The sequence below is a fragment of the Scylla paramamosain genome, chromosome 25, assembly GCF_035594125.1.
Source record: "Scylla paramamosain isolate STU-SP2022 chromosome 25, ASM3559412v1, whole genome shotgun sequence".
Classification (NCBI taxonomy): Eukaryota; Metazoa; Arthropoda; class Malacostraca; order Decapoda; family Portunidae; genus Scylla; species Scylla paramamosain.
Window position 1 is genome coordinate 10,391,231 of NC_087175.1, and position 15,017 is coordinate 10,406,247.

The 15,017-nt window shown below is 41.3% G+C and overlaps 1 protein-coding gene across 6 annotated transcripts in view; it reads right to left on the bottom strand.

The window, feature by feature from the left end:
• The window catches only part of LOC135113199 (uncharacterized), a 52,772-nt gene that overhangs the window by 1,858 nt on the left and 35,897 nt on the right, over window positions 1-15,017 (bottom strand). For 2 of the 6 annotated variants that reach the window (XR_010274750.1, XR_010274748.1), the window contains one exon: window positions 11,932-13,507. The exons of the other annotated variants lie outside the window; for them this stretch is intronic. The gene's annotated coding sequence lies outside the window, so the exon portion shown is untranslated. The remainder of the gene's footprint in view (window positions 1-11,931; window positions 13,508-15,017) is intronic. 6 annotated transcript variants of the gene reach the window in all.

A 15,017-nucleotide genomic window follows, 5' to 3' on the forward strand; every position in this document is an offset into this window, starting at 1 on the left:
ATATATATATATATATATATATATATATATATATATATATATATATATATATTACTTAAAGGTTATTTATCAAATTATTTTCATATTTCTGTCTGCAGAAAATTAATGTCTCATCATTCTATTGTAGACAATTTGATGAAGAAAGCTCTGATAAAGATTTCATCCCCTCTGTTATGAGCAACTCAAGTAATGGTGATGGAAGCGATAGCTCAGAGTTAGCTGATGAAGAAGGAGAGACAGGAGATGATGCTTCTGCATTTACCACTAGTCCAGCATCCATACAGGGATAGGGACCTGTTCATTCCCATCAGCATTCCTATAAATCCAGTGGTAAAGAAGAACTGGTTATTTGCCCTCAAGTAAATTCAGTTACTAGCAAAGTTGATCTTTCACTTAGTGACAACGTTATTTTGTGAAATAATCTTTAGCAAAGCTCACAGCTTTTTGATGATGAATAGTAAGAGAGTGGGTGACAAGACAGAACCCTGAGAAACACCACTGTTAATAGATTTAGGAGAACAGTGATCATCTACCACAGCAGCAACAGAACAGTCAGAAAGTAAACTTGAGATGAAGTTACAGAGAGGAGGATAGAAGCCATAGAAGGGTAGTTTGGAAATCAAAGCTTTGAGCCACACTCTATCAAAAGCTTTTGATATATCCAAGGCAACAGCAAGAGTTTCACCAAAATCTCTAAAAGAGGATGACCAAGACTCAGTAAGGAAAGCCTTGATGGAACCCATACTGGCAATCAGATAGAAGGTTGTGAAGTGATAGATATTTAAGAAACTTTCTGTTGAGAATAGATTAAAAAACTTTAGATAGGCAGGAAATGAAAGCAATAGGATGGTAGTTTGAAGGATTAGAACAGTCACCCATTTTAGAAACAGGCTGAATGTAAGCATGCTTCTAAGAAGAAGGAAAGGTAGATGTTGACAGATAGAGTTGAAAGAGTTTGACCAGGCAAGTTGCAAGCATGGAGGGACAGTTTCATAGAACAACAGGAGGGACCCCATCAGGTCCATAAGACTTCCGAGGGTTTAGGCTAGCGAGGGCATTGCAAAGAATTTTAATAGGTAGCATGAAGTAATCAGAAGGTGGAGGAGAGGGAAGAACAAGCCCTGAGTCGTCCAGGGTTGGCAAAGGTTTGAGCGAAGAGTTCAGCTTTAGAGATAGATGTGAAAGCAATGGTGCCATCTGGTTGAAATAAAGGAGGGAAAGAAGAAGCAAAGTTATTGGAGATATTTTTGGTTAGATGCCAGAAATCATGAGGGGAGTTAGATCTTAAAAGATTTTGACACTTTCTATTAATAAAGGAGTTTTTGGCTAGTTGGAGAACAGACTTGGCATGGTTCTGGACAGAAATATAAAGTGCATGAGATTCTGGTGATGGAAGATTTAAGTACCTTTTGTGGGCCACCTCTCTATCATGTATAGCAAGAGAACAAGCTGTGTTAAGCCAAGGTTTGGAATAGAAGGTTTAGATCAAGAAAAAAGACTGAGGAATGTACACCTCCATGCCAGACACTATCACCTCTGTTATGCGCTCAGCAGACAAAGACGGGTCTCTGACACAGAAGCAGTAGTCATTCCAAGGAAAATCAGCAAAATACCTCCTCAGGTCCCCCCAACTAGCAGAGGCAAAACACCAAAGACATCTTTGCTTAGGGGGATCCTGAGGAGGGACTGGAGCAATAGGACAAGATACAGATATGAGATTATGATCAGAAGAGTCCAATGGAGAAGAGAGGGTGACAGCATAAGCAAAGGATTAGAGGTCAGGAAAAGGTCAAGAATGTTGGGTGTATCTCCAATACGGAATACGAGTAAGAATAAGGAATACGAGTAGGGTGTTGCACCAATTGCTCATGGAGGATAGCAAAGTTGAAGGCTAGTTCACCAGGATACTCAGTGAAAGGAGAGGAAAGCCAAAGCTGGTGGTGAACACTGAAGTCTCCAAGAATGGAGATCTCTGCAAAAGGGAAGAGTCAGAATGTGCTCCACTTTGGAAGTTAAGTAGTCAAAGAATTTCTTATAGTCAGAGGAGTTAGGTGAGAGGTATACAGCACAGATAAATTTAGTTTGAGAGTGACTCTGTAGTCATAGCCAGATGGTGGAAAACTCGTAAGATTTAGGAGCGTGGGCACACGAGGACGTTAAGTCATTGCGCATATAAACACAACATCCAGCTTTGGATTGAAAATGAGGATAGAGAAAATAGGAGGGAACAGAAAAGGGGCTACTGTCAGTTGCCTCAGACACCTGAGTTTCAGTGAGGAAAAGAAGATGAGGTTAAGAAGAGGAGAGGTGGTGTTCTACAGATTGAAAATGAGATCTTAGACCACAAATGTTGCAGAAGTTAATGAAGAAAAAGTTGAGGAGGGTGTCAAGACACTTAGTAAGGGTCATTATCAGAAAAGCAATACAACCTGGGGACGTTTGTGGTCCCCTCCCCAGACTGGGACTCCGAGGCTGGTGTAGGAGTCACCATGATAATTTTAAGTTTTTGAGTGAAGGGTGTGTGTGTTATGAGACACAAAGGGAAATGTTCAGTGAGGTCACAGCTGGAATTAATGATAAGTTCACAGCACTCCCTGATCCAGTGCTTTAGATCTTACTGGGAGTAATTATTGTTTCGTCAGGTGCCTACTGCCTCCTCCTCTATTTGAGTGACAACAACATGATCCTTGCAACATTTCTTGATCTGTAATATAAAGGTAATTTTTTCTGACACCAATGATGAAGTATGTGAAATGCTCAGGTAAACATTCAAAAGAAGTTGGTGGAAACCTTTGAGAAGCAACAGCAGACTGTGCAGGCAGAACAAGAGGTGCACAGAAACGAGGAAGCTGATGCTTCTAGTTCTTATGGTGGAACGTGTTAAAAACGATTCTGAGGTAGAAAATGTGCAGCTGCAAGGCAATTTTCAAGAGGACGATTTAAATTATTTTAATTCTGGTAAATGCTATGATGAACTTGTCTTCCTAGTAAAAAGTGAAGATGGAAACACTGCTTCACTGACTCATCACAAATACGGTCAGAATGCAAGGGGTCATTGCTGACAACTTTTGCAGCTGTTGGCAATAAAACAGAAAGGTACATGTCCATGGGAATGCAGCCACATGAAAAAAATCTTTTTGATTGGTGGAAAGTAAACATAAGTGGATTCCCATATTCAATTGAGTACCTTAGCAAATAAATACTTGTCTTTTCCATCATTTTCAGTTTAAAGTGAGGCTGTTTAGTATTGGGGGGAACATGTATTCCCCTTGTAGGAATTGCCTTAATGATGAAACAGGTGAAAGGTTAATGTTTTTAATTACAATTTATGAATGTCAAATTTCTGTTACTAAGAAGCAGGCAAAACTGCAATGGATGTTTTTTTATTTATTTATTTTTTTTTTTTTTTTGAGGGGATAATTTTTCTAAGGAAATTGTTCACTTCTAGAATTGTTTTGGGAATTTTGCTTTTTGGAAATTATATTATCATAACTATAGAAATGACAGTATTTGCCTTTTCCAAATATCCATACTCCATGTATAATCAAATAAATAGTACTACTTTATATGACTACTTTTCATATCATTTTTTTTTACCCATGTCTTTAAGGGACTTAAGTTTATTAAAAATAAACTTGATAAGAAGAAATTCTTGACTATGGACACTTTTTTTCAGGCCACCACTGATTACTTTTTTTCTTTCCCTTCTATGGTGGAACAAGTAGTGGGACTTTTTTTTTCTTAACATTTGATATTGCCTTTTAGCTGCTGGAATTGTTGTATAAAAAAAAAAAAATCAGTGCACTGGTACTGGTATTAGTATCGGTATCGGTCAAATATTGGGGTATTGCTATCAGTATCGGTCAAACTATCAGTCACTCTTAAACTAAATTTATCTGTGCTGTATACCTCTCACCTAACTCCTCTGACTATAAGAAATTCTTTGACTATTTAACTTCCAAAGTGGAGTACATTCTGATTCTCTTTCCTTTTGCAGAGATCTCCATTATTGGAGACTTCAATGTTCACCACCAGCTTTGGGCTTTCCTCTCCTTCCACTGACCATCCTGGTGAACTAGCCTTCAATTTTGCTATCCTCCATGACCTAGAACAATTGGTGCAACCCCATACTCATATTCCTGACCATCTTGGAGATACGCCCAACATTCTTGACCTTTTCCTAACCTCTAATCCTTCTGCTTATGCTGTCACCCTCTCTTCTTTGTTGGGCTCCTCTGATCACAATTTCACATCTGTACCTTGTCCTTTTGCTTCAATGCCTCCTCAGGATCACCCTAAGTGGAGGTGCCTCTGGCGTTTTACCTCTGCTAGTTGGGGGGACCTGAGAAGGTATTTTACTGATTTTCCTTGGAATGACTACTGCTTCCGTGTCAGAGACCCGTGTTTGTGTGCCGAGCACATAACAGAGGTGATAGTGTCTGGCATGGAGGCGTACATTCCTCACTCTTTTTCTTAACCTAAACCTTCCAAACCTTGGTTTAACACAGCCTGCTCTCGTGTTATACATGATAGAGAGATGACCCACCAGAATCTCATGCACTTTATATTTCTGCTCGGAACCATGCCAAGTCTGTTCTCCAACTAGCCAAAAACTCCTTCATTAATAGAAAGTGTCAAAATCTTTCAAGATCTAACTCCCCTCGTGACTTCTGGCATCTAGCCAAAAATATCTCCAATAATTTTGCTTCTTCTTCTTTCCCTCCCTTATTTTAACCAGATAGCACCACTACTATCACATCTATCTCTAAAGCTGAACTCTTCACTCAAACCTTTGCTAAAAACTCTACCTTGGACGATTCAGGGTTTGTTCCTCCCTCTCCTCCACCTTCTGACTACTTCATGTAACCTATCAAAATTCTTCACAATGACGTTTTCCATGCCCTCATTAGCCTAAACCCTCGGGAGGCTTATGGATCTGATGGAGTCCCTCCTATTGTTCTCCAAAAACTGTGCCTCCATGCTTGCACCTTGCTTAGTGAAACTCTTTCAATTCTGTGAACATCTACCTTCCCTTCTTGCTGGAAGTTTGCCTAAATTCAGCCTGTTCCTAAAAAGGGTGACCTATTGCTTTATTTTCCTGCCTTTCTAAAGTTTTTGAATCCATCCTCAACAGGTTTCTTAAACATCTATCTCTTCACAGCCTTCTAACTGATCGCCAGTATGGGTTCCATCAAGGTTGCTCTACTGGTGATCTTCTGGCTTTCCTTACTGAGTTTTGGTCATCCTCTTTTAGAGATTTTGGTGAAACTTTTGCTGTTGCATTGGATATATCAAAAGTTTTTGATAGAGTCTGGCACAAAGCTTTGATTTCCAAACTTGCCTTGTATGGTTTCTATCTTTCTCTCTGTAACTTCATTTCAAGTTTCCTTTCTGAATGTTCTTTTGCTGCTGTGGTAGACAGTCACTGTTCTCCTAAATCTATTAACAGTGGTGTTCCTCAGGGTTTTGTCCTGTCGCCCACTCTCTTCTTATTATTCATCAATGATCTTCTAAACAAAACTTCTTGTCCTATTCATTCCTACACTGATGATACCATCCTGCACTTTTCCACATCTTTTCATAGACATCCAACACTTCAGGAAGTAAACATTTCATGCAAGGAAGCCACAGAATGCCTGACTTCTGATCTCACTAAAATTTCTGATTGGGGGCAGAAGAAACTTGGTATTGTTCAATGCCTCAAAAATTCAATTCCTCCATCTATCAACTCCACACAACCTTCCAGACAATTATGCCCTCTTCTTCAATGACACTCAACTGTCCCTCTCTTCTACACTGAACATCCTCGGTCTGTCCTTTACTTATAATCTGAACTGGAAACTTCACATCTTATCTCTAGCTAAAGCAGCTTCTATGAAGTTGGGCGTTCTGAGACATCTCTGCCAGTTTTTCTCACCCCCCAGCTACTAACTCTGTACAAGGGTCTTATCTGTCCATCTATGGAGTATGCTTCACATGTCTGGGGGGTTCCATTCATACCACTCTTCTAGACAGGATGGAATCAAAAGCTTTTGGTCTCATCAACTCCTCTCCTCTAACTGACTGTCTTCAGCCTCTGTCTCATCGCTACAATGTTGCATCTCTAGCAATCTTCTACCGCTATTTTCATGCTATCTACTCTTCTGATCTTGCTAACTGCATGTCTCCTCTCCTCCCACGGCCTTGCTGCACAAGACTTTTTTCTTTCTCTCATCCCTATTCTGTCCACTTCTCTAATGCAAGCGTTAACCAGTATTCTCAATCATTCATCCCATTCTCTGGTAAACTCTGAAACTCCCTGCCAGCTTCTGTATTTCCACCTTCCTATAACCTGAATTCCTTCAAGAGGGAGGTTTCAAGACACTTATCCTTCAGTTTTGACTACCACTTTGGACTCTTTTCTGGGACTGGCATCTCAGTGGGTTTTTTTTTATTGGATTTTTGTTGCCCTTGGCCAGTGTCCCTCCTACATAAAAAAAGAAAAAAAATCAGGGAGAGTAACTTATTCACCACTCTTGTGCCCCAACAATTTCTACTTTCTTAACAAGTATTATTGGTACTCATGTATCATTCACATCAGTCATAACGATTATTACTATATTCATCACTCAAATATTTCATTGTCCAGTATTCCAGGTGCACTGGCCTCATATGGCCTTTTCTCCTTCCTCTCTCCCTCTCAAGGGGATATCACACCTTCCCTACATTTCTGCCAGTCCTTAGGGAAAACACCTTCCTTGTCTTCCTCGCAGGCACTGGTCAGAATAACAACCTCTACCATTGGTCCTTTTACCCCATTTCCAGGCACCTGATTGGCCATCTCTTCATCTCAGATTCTCGAACTTGATCCACTTTTTTTCACATAAGTAGAACCTGTATGCGTAGCTAGAGTCCACCCTACCAGTATTCATTGGAGAATCAACAAGCCACCATCATCTCCAGCAAAATCCAGTAAGTCAATCAAGCAGTGACAAACAATCTAGTACAAGTTAGTATCAGTGACTTCTCAAAACAAGGCTCATCCGATACACTCTAGCTTGTTTAGCTTTACTGTCAGGACTCGCATCAGAACTCACTGGCTGTTTGGGAGATATAGTGAGAGGCAAAATAAGGCACAATCTAGACACTATGTGGTCAGTCACACACACACACACACACACACACACACACACACACACACACACACACACACACACACACACACTGCACAGCACTGCACAATATAATTAGCACCACCCTGGTAAAAGGTAGAGTACCCATAGATTGGAAACGGGCAGATATTACTCCAATTTACAAGAACGGAAGTAAAGAAGATCCATTAAATTACAGACCTGTATCACTCACAAGTGTGGTGGCGAAGATTTGTGAAAAGAGCATCAAGAACAGATGGGTGAAATACCTAGAAGACAATAAGGTGATAACAGAGAAACAGTTTGGCTTCTGAAAAGGAAGATCTTGTGTTACGAATTTGATAAGTTTCTACTCAAGAGTAATAGATGCAGTGCAAGAGAGAGATGGATGGGTTGACTGCATATACTTAGATCTGAGAAAAGCATTTGATAAAGTTCCACGCAGCACAGAAGACTAATATGGAAATTGGAAAAAAAACTGGAGGACTCAGTGGATCACTGTTAAAGTGGATGACTGATTTTTTGACAAACATAGAAATGTGGACAATAATTAAAGGCAGCAGGTCGAACTGGAGAACGGTAATAAGTGGAGTCCCGCAAGGCTTGGTACTTGCACCTATTATGTTCACAGTTTGTGTAAATGATATGACAGAAGGTGTAGAAAGTTACATGAACCTTTTCGCTGATGACACTAAGATTATGAGGAAAGTAATAAATGAAGAGGACTGTAATGCTTTAAATCAGGACTTAATTGAGATTAATGAATGGTAATTGAGGTGGAACATGGAGTTTAATGCTTAAAAAATGTAGTGTGATGAGGTTTGGAAAAAGTGTGAAAAGATCAGTTGGCAACTATTACTTAGGAAATGAGGAAATCTCTCTAAGATCAGAAGAAAAAGACCTTAGAGTAATTATTACTGATAATTTGTCATTTGGGAACCACAAAATTATAGGAGAAACATACAATCTGCTGAGAAACATCAAGATAGCATTCTCCTATATTGATGAAGATATGATAAGAAAAAACTGATAACAATGATGATACATCCAAGATTGGAGTACACAGCATTTGTGAGGTCACCAAGTTTGAAAAAGGATACAAGAAAGTTAGAAAAATCCAGAGCTGCGACTAAAATCCCTGCATGCTTAAGAGAGTATAGTTATGAGAAAAGGTTGAAGAGAGTGGGCCTGACTACACTAGAAAAAAGGAGGGAAAGAGATGATTTAATAGCATTACATAGAATATTGGAAGGAATGGAAAAGTTGGACAAAGAAGACCTCATGATAACAGATATGAGAGACACAAGAGGACATGGAGGGAAATTGAAAAGGAGTGTTTGCAGAAGAGACATTAAGAAACATAGCTTCCCCCACAGAAATATAACAGTGTGGAATGAACTTAAGAATGAGACTGTGTAAAAACAATTCATAAATTTAGAGAAAATCTAGATAAAAGTCGATATAGAGACAGGACGGCACAAGACTAGTGTGGCTCTTGTCCTGTATTTCACTAGGTAGGCAACTACACACACACAACATCACACTAAAGACAGTGAATGAAAGAACATGCTAGCAGTAACACTATACATCCAAGCACCAATCAGTCACATAAAGCACTGTACACTGTACTTGTACTGTATTGTAAATATGCTTACACGCAAAATTACGATACAGTACGAGTGTAATAATGAGCAGTAAGACTATAACAGTGGGAGTCTGAGAGACACTAAGTTCAGTTTAAAGGACTGGTAAGATACTGCATGGTAGGTAGGAGACAAGGAAGGGGTGTATTGTCGTCTTCCAGCACTCACAAACTCATCTTTGTGTATTTGAATCATCATGCATCACCATACAGCCCAGATGTGTTATCAGGAGGATGCAGGTTTTAACTCCTAAAGGACAGAATAGATGACAAATGTGTCCTTGCAATGCATGTGCTGTGCTGGCAGGTTTTGCCAAACAAAAGATGTTTTTCACCAATGCCCTGTAGGGCAATTTCAGACAAAAAACCAATCATTAATAATGTTTTTTTCACCGCCAAGCTTTCCTTTACACGATAAAAGAAACTGGAAGTCCCTCATTTGTAGCATGGCAGAGATATCACATTGGGAAGAGGTATTTCTTTTGGCCATGCTGAGCAAACTTGTTCGTGTGAGTACAGATGAACCTTGGACTCGTTCTCTCACCTCACCCAGCTCCACATCCTGACCACCCACACAACATGCATCTTAAAAAAGACATCTTATGAAAAGTCCCTCTTTCAACGATTTTTTTTTTTGGGGGGGTCAACTTGGTGCACTTCCCAATAATAGGTTTGAAGGTACAGGGAATCCTAATCAGGCTGCTTTCATCCACACATCTGGACATGGGGAAAAAGTTGTCAGTGTATCCCTCCATTTCTGGTCAGTTGTGCATTTGAACTTGAGGGAAACGAAGAACAGGGGTTGCCATCAGCCACCAGACACAATGATTACAAATCTTGTGATCACAAAGAGTACAAATCTTGGCAGAAGAGAGGAGAGCAGGAATTCCCACACCCTGCTGTTCTCTAAACAGGTGAGAATTCCCCATCACCTGCCCTATAGCGGTTAAGCTTTTCAATTTTAACCCTTAAAGTGCTGCGATCGCTTATATAATCAAGTCTCTCATATCCCGTGACGTGGTAATCGCATATGTAATCAAGAATTTTTGCAACGTATGTTTTGAATTTTCGCGGCGGGCTTCACTCCAGCTGTGTTCTAGCAATCGCTGGCAACTTATTCATGCCATCATGAGAGCTTCAAATCATATAACAATGCCCTCACTCGAGTTTTTGTTAAAAGTAGAAGACCTCTGGCAACTCTTTCGGGTAGAAGCACATAACAGAAAATGTGGTAGTGGAGGAGAAAATTAGAGTTGTAAAGGCAGACACTACAAATTTTGGATGTTTACATAAAGCTGAGAATTGGAGAGAGAGAGAGAGAGAGAGAGAGAGAGAGAGAGAGAGAGAGAGAGAGAGAGAGAGAGAGAGAGAGAGAGAGAGAGAGAGAGAGAGAGAGAGAGAGAGAGAGAGAGAGAGAGAGAGAGAAATTTCATGAGTGAAAGAAGGAATCAAAGAGATGGAATATGTACATGGATGTCAGGAGTGAAGGAATCTGATACGGAATGGCGGAATGAAGAAAAGCAAGATGCTAAAGAAGGAAGGAGAGAATGAAGAGAGGAATATAGGAATGGGAACACTTGTATAGAGAGAGAGAGAGAGAGAGAGAGAGAGAGAGAGAGAGAGAGAGAGAGAGAGAGAGAGAGAGAGAGAGAGAGAGAGAGAGAGAGAGAGAGAGAGAGAGAGAGAGAGAGAGAGAGAGAGAAAAAGTCAAGGTGTGTGTGTGTGTATTTACCTAGTTGTGCTTTATGGGAAAAGAGCTATGCTTGTGCTGTCCCATCTCCATATCTTTTAATATCCAACTTAGCCTTGAATCCATGTATACTTTCTGCATTTACTATCTCTTCATCCAGACTGTTCCATACATCAATATTTCTATATGGGAAACTACACTTTTTGACATCTCTTCTACAAGCACTCCTCTTCAGCCTCTTCCCATATCCTCTAGTGTCCCATGTATTCCAGACCATTAAGTTGCTCCGGTCCACCTCCTCTACTCCCTCATATGCTTTATTTATCGCAACCAAGTCTCCCCTTTCTCTCCTCTTTTCCAATGTTGGTAGATGTAGCTTTTCCAGTCTCTCTTCATATGACAAGTCCCTGATACTTGGTACCATCTTCGTAGCTGCTCTCTGAACTCTCTCCAACTTCCTTATATCCTTGTTCTTGTATGGCGACCACACTACTGCTGCATATTCTAGTCTGGGTCTTATCAGCGACACAATCATCTTCCTGACCATCTCTTCATCCATATATGCAAAGGCCTGCCTTATTCTTCTCAACAAGTTATAGGTTTCTCCTGTAATTTTGCTAATGTGTCTCTCCGGGGTCAGGTTCCAAGTCACTGTAACACCGAGATCTTTTTCCTCTTCTGCTCCACTCACCCTTACACCATTCAACACATAATTTCCTTTTACTCTTCTTGTACTTTTTCCAAATTCTATTACCTTACACTTCTTTAAATTAAATTCTATTTCCCATCTATAACTCCACTCTGATATCTTGTTCAGGTCTTCTTGTAACGTTCCACAGTCTTCTGCACTCTCTCTCAACTTTCTTCAGCAACTTTGCATCATCCGTAAAAATGCTCATGTAGCTGTTCACACATATCATTTATATAGACTGAAAACATGATTGGTGCAAGTAATGAGCCTTGGGTTACTCCACTTATGACTTCCCTCCATGATGATTTTTTATCTTTTACCACTGTTCTCATTTCTCTTTTTGTCAAGAAATTTTCCATCTCAGCAGGCCCCCTCTTAGCCCACCATTATGCTTCAACTTCCACAACAATTTTCTGTGTGGCACTTTATCAAAGGCCTTCTTCAGGTCTAAATAAACACAATCAGTCCATCCATCTCTTTCTTCCATTATATCTACCACCCTAGAATAAAAACTCAGTAAGTTTGTAATACACGATCTCCCTCTCCCAAATCCAAATTGTTGCTTTATTATCACTTAATTTCCTTCTAGGTACTGCATCCATTTATCCTTCACCAATCTTTCACACATTTTGCACACCACACTTGTTAGAGACACAGGTCTATAGTTTAAGGGCTCCTCTTTACTATCACATTTATATATTGGCACTATGTTGGCTCTCTTCCATTCAATTGGGACTCTGCTTTCAATTAGGGAGCTTTCAATAATATTATGTATTACCCATGTCAACTGCTGATTGCACTCTTTTAGTATCCATCCTGACACTCCATCAGGTCCAGGGCCCTTCCTAATGTCTAGTCCCTTCATCTTTTTCCGGACATCCTCTTCAGTAACTTGGATTTCCCCCAGACACATTTCTTCACTCATCTCACTCTGCCACACAAATGTTTTCTCTTTTGTGAATACTGATTGAAAACTCCTGTTCATTATCTCTGCCAATTCAGCTGGATCCTTACACGTTTGACCATTCACCTTCAATCTGCTTATTCCTTCTCTAATTTTCATTTTGCTGTTCACATATCTGAAGAATAGTTTTGGTTCCTCTTTGCATTTGTCCATAACATCTTTCTCATAATTTTTCCTTTCTTCTCTAATAACCCTTACATATTCATTTCTTGTAGTTGTGTAGTTTTGCCATAGCTCCTGCATATTTTTCCTCCACCATCTATTCCATGCCATTTCCCTCTCCTCCCTAGCTATTTCACATCTTCTATTATACCAGTCATTGTTATATCTTCTCTTTGTCTCTACTTTTGGTACATATCTTTTCACTCCCTCTTCATAAATATTGATGAAAGCTTCCCACTTCTTTTGCACATTACTTGCTGGGATAAGTGTACTTTCCTGACTTCCTGACTTCTTGGCAACCACAACTATCCAAGCGCACCATTCAGTAGCCTCCCCTGCGGGCACCAGATGAATCACTCCTCTTTTGACATCCTCATCGAGTTGTTTTTTCACTTCGTTTGCCCAGTGCTTGGGGATGGAAGCTGGTGTGTGGCAGGTGTGGGGCACCTTCCTTGAGGTGGATGGAGTGCAGCGGGCCCTGCATCACCTGCAGTGGGTATCTGTCAGTGTTGAAAGTTGAGGACAAGAACTGTTGTAACAGCCACTCCTCGAGACATGCCACATTTTTCTCGAGAGGCTGGAGAGGCATCGATGTGGGTCTTGCTGGAATGTTGCTGCTAACTTCGTCACCCACCAGCCCCACACCGGCAACCAGCAGTGATGGTTGGGGAAAATTAGCGTGGACAAGTCTCCTAATGTCCCGTGTCAAACCTTGTATCCAGGGCGCACTGTAGGTCAGGGACACAGAGTAGCCAGATATGGAGCACGGTCTCCTTGTTGGGCCATGCAGCTAGACGCAGCCACGTCTCCACTGAGCGGCGCCACGTTTGAAATCCTGCAGCCGTCATTTCCATCTTGCACTTCTCTGGAGTGGCAGCAGCAGGTGGTCTGCTGCTCGGTGAGCGGCGTGTCATCAGGGATGCCATACCGCTTAGCAGGCCCGTCAGGTCAGGTCTTGTTATGGTAAGGGCAGGGCATCGTGCTGCCCTGATTCTGCTCCCTCGAGGTGTAGTGGCTCCTGGGCAGCGTGAAGACATTGTAGGTGTGGTTGAGCTCCGATCACTGCGCCATGAAGGGTTGAAGATAAAGGCAGGGCTCCTTAGGTTGCTTTACTGAGTATCCATATATAAGGTGCACACCTTCTCCGTGTAGCGGGAGCTGGACCACTGCCTCAGTGCCTTGGCAGGAAAAAGTGCATCGCCTCTTGCAGTTGCCAGATGCCTCTATCCTACAAAGAGTGGCAATACAAGTCAGAGCAATAAAAATACCTTTATTTTGGTAAATGTTGGTATACAATGCGAAAGTGGAAAACATAGGGTGGCAACACAGGTCACAGCGATAAGAATACACTATCTGCGTGGGTACTGGGTCAGTGGAAATGCAGCCTCACTCTAATTCATGAGAGGATGGCAGAAGCATTCCCCAGTTCTAGTAACTCTGAGGCTGGTATATCTCCACCAGAGAGTCTTCACCCCAATCTTGGATCACATTCTTCAGATGAGGAAGGAAGCATAAGTGAATCAACAGTGCTTGACACTGATAAAAACAGTAGTGACAATTTCACAGAGTAACAGGAAGCCAGTTTGAGACCACACTGAGTGACAGCAACGAACCTCATTCCTAACGTGACATCTAATGTCACGTAAGGAAAGAGAAAGAAACGTAGAACTGTGCCTCACGGAAGGAAGCACGTGCATGCAACCACACCGGATACATATGCTTTTGAGTGGAGTGAAGGAACTAATTTTGTGTCACATCCAATGCAATTTCAAGGCACACTGGGAGGGAGAGGAAGAGGAAGGGGAAAAACATAAAGAAAAAAAATGCAGAGAGAGAGAGAGAGAGAGAGAGAGAGAGAGAGAGAGAGAGAGAGAGAGAGAGAGAGAGAGAGAGAGAGAGAGAGAGAGAGAGAGAGAGAGAGAGAGAGAGAGAGAGAGAGAGAGAGAGAGAGAGAGAGAGAGAGAGAGAGAGCAATAAATGGAGCGAACACCCTACATCAGAGGCTACCCCTCTGATGAGGAGGAGGCAGTAGGTACCTGTCGAAACGATAATTACTCCCAGTGAGGCCTAAAGCACTGGATCAGGGGGTGCTGTGAACTTATCATTAAACTCAGCTATGACCTCACTGAACATTTCCCTTTGTGTCTTACAACACAAGTGGGCAGTCACAGCTTCCCCTCTAAAGACAACTATCTTCCTCCACACAAAACTACAAGCACCTAATAACACACACCCTTCACTCAAAATTTCAAAATTATAATGGTGACTCCTACACCAGCCTCAGAGTCCCCATCTGGGGAGAGGACCACAAATGTCCCCAGGTCAGACTGCCCTTCTGACAACAACCCTAAGTGTCTTGACACCCCCTCAACTTTTTCTTCATTAACTTCTGCAACATTCGCAGTCTAAGATCTAATTTTCAGTCTGTACAACATCACCTCTCCTCTTCTAAACCTCATCTTCTTTTCCTCACTGAAACTCAGGTGTCTGAGGCAACTGACAGTAGCCCCTTTTCTGTTCCCTCCTACTTTCTCTATCCTCATTTTCGATCCAAAGCTGTATGTTGTGTTTATGTGCACAACGACTTAAACTCCTCTTGTGCCCACGCTCTTGAATCTTCTGAGTTTTTCACCATCTGCCTACGACTACAGAGTCACTCTCAAACTAAATTTATCTGTGATGTATACCTCTAACCTAACTCCTCTGGCAACAAGAAATTCTTTGACTACTTAACTTCC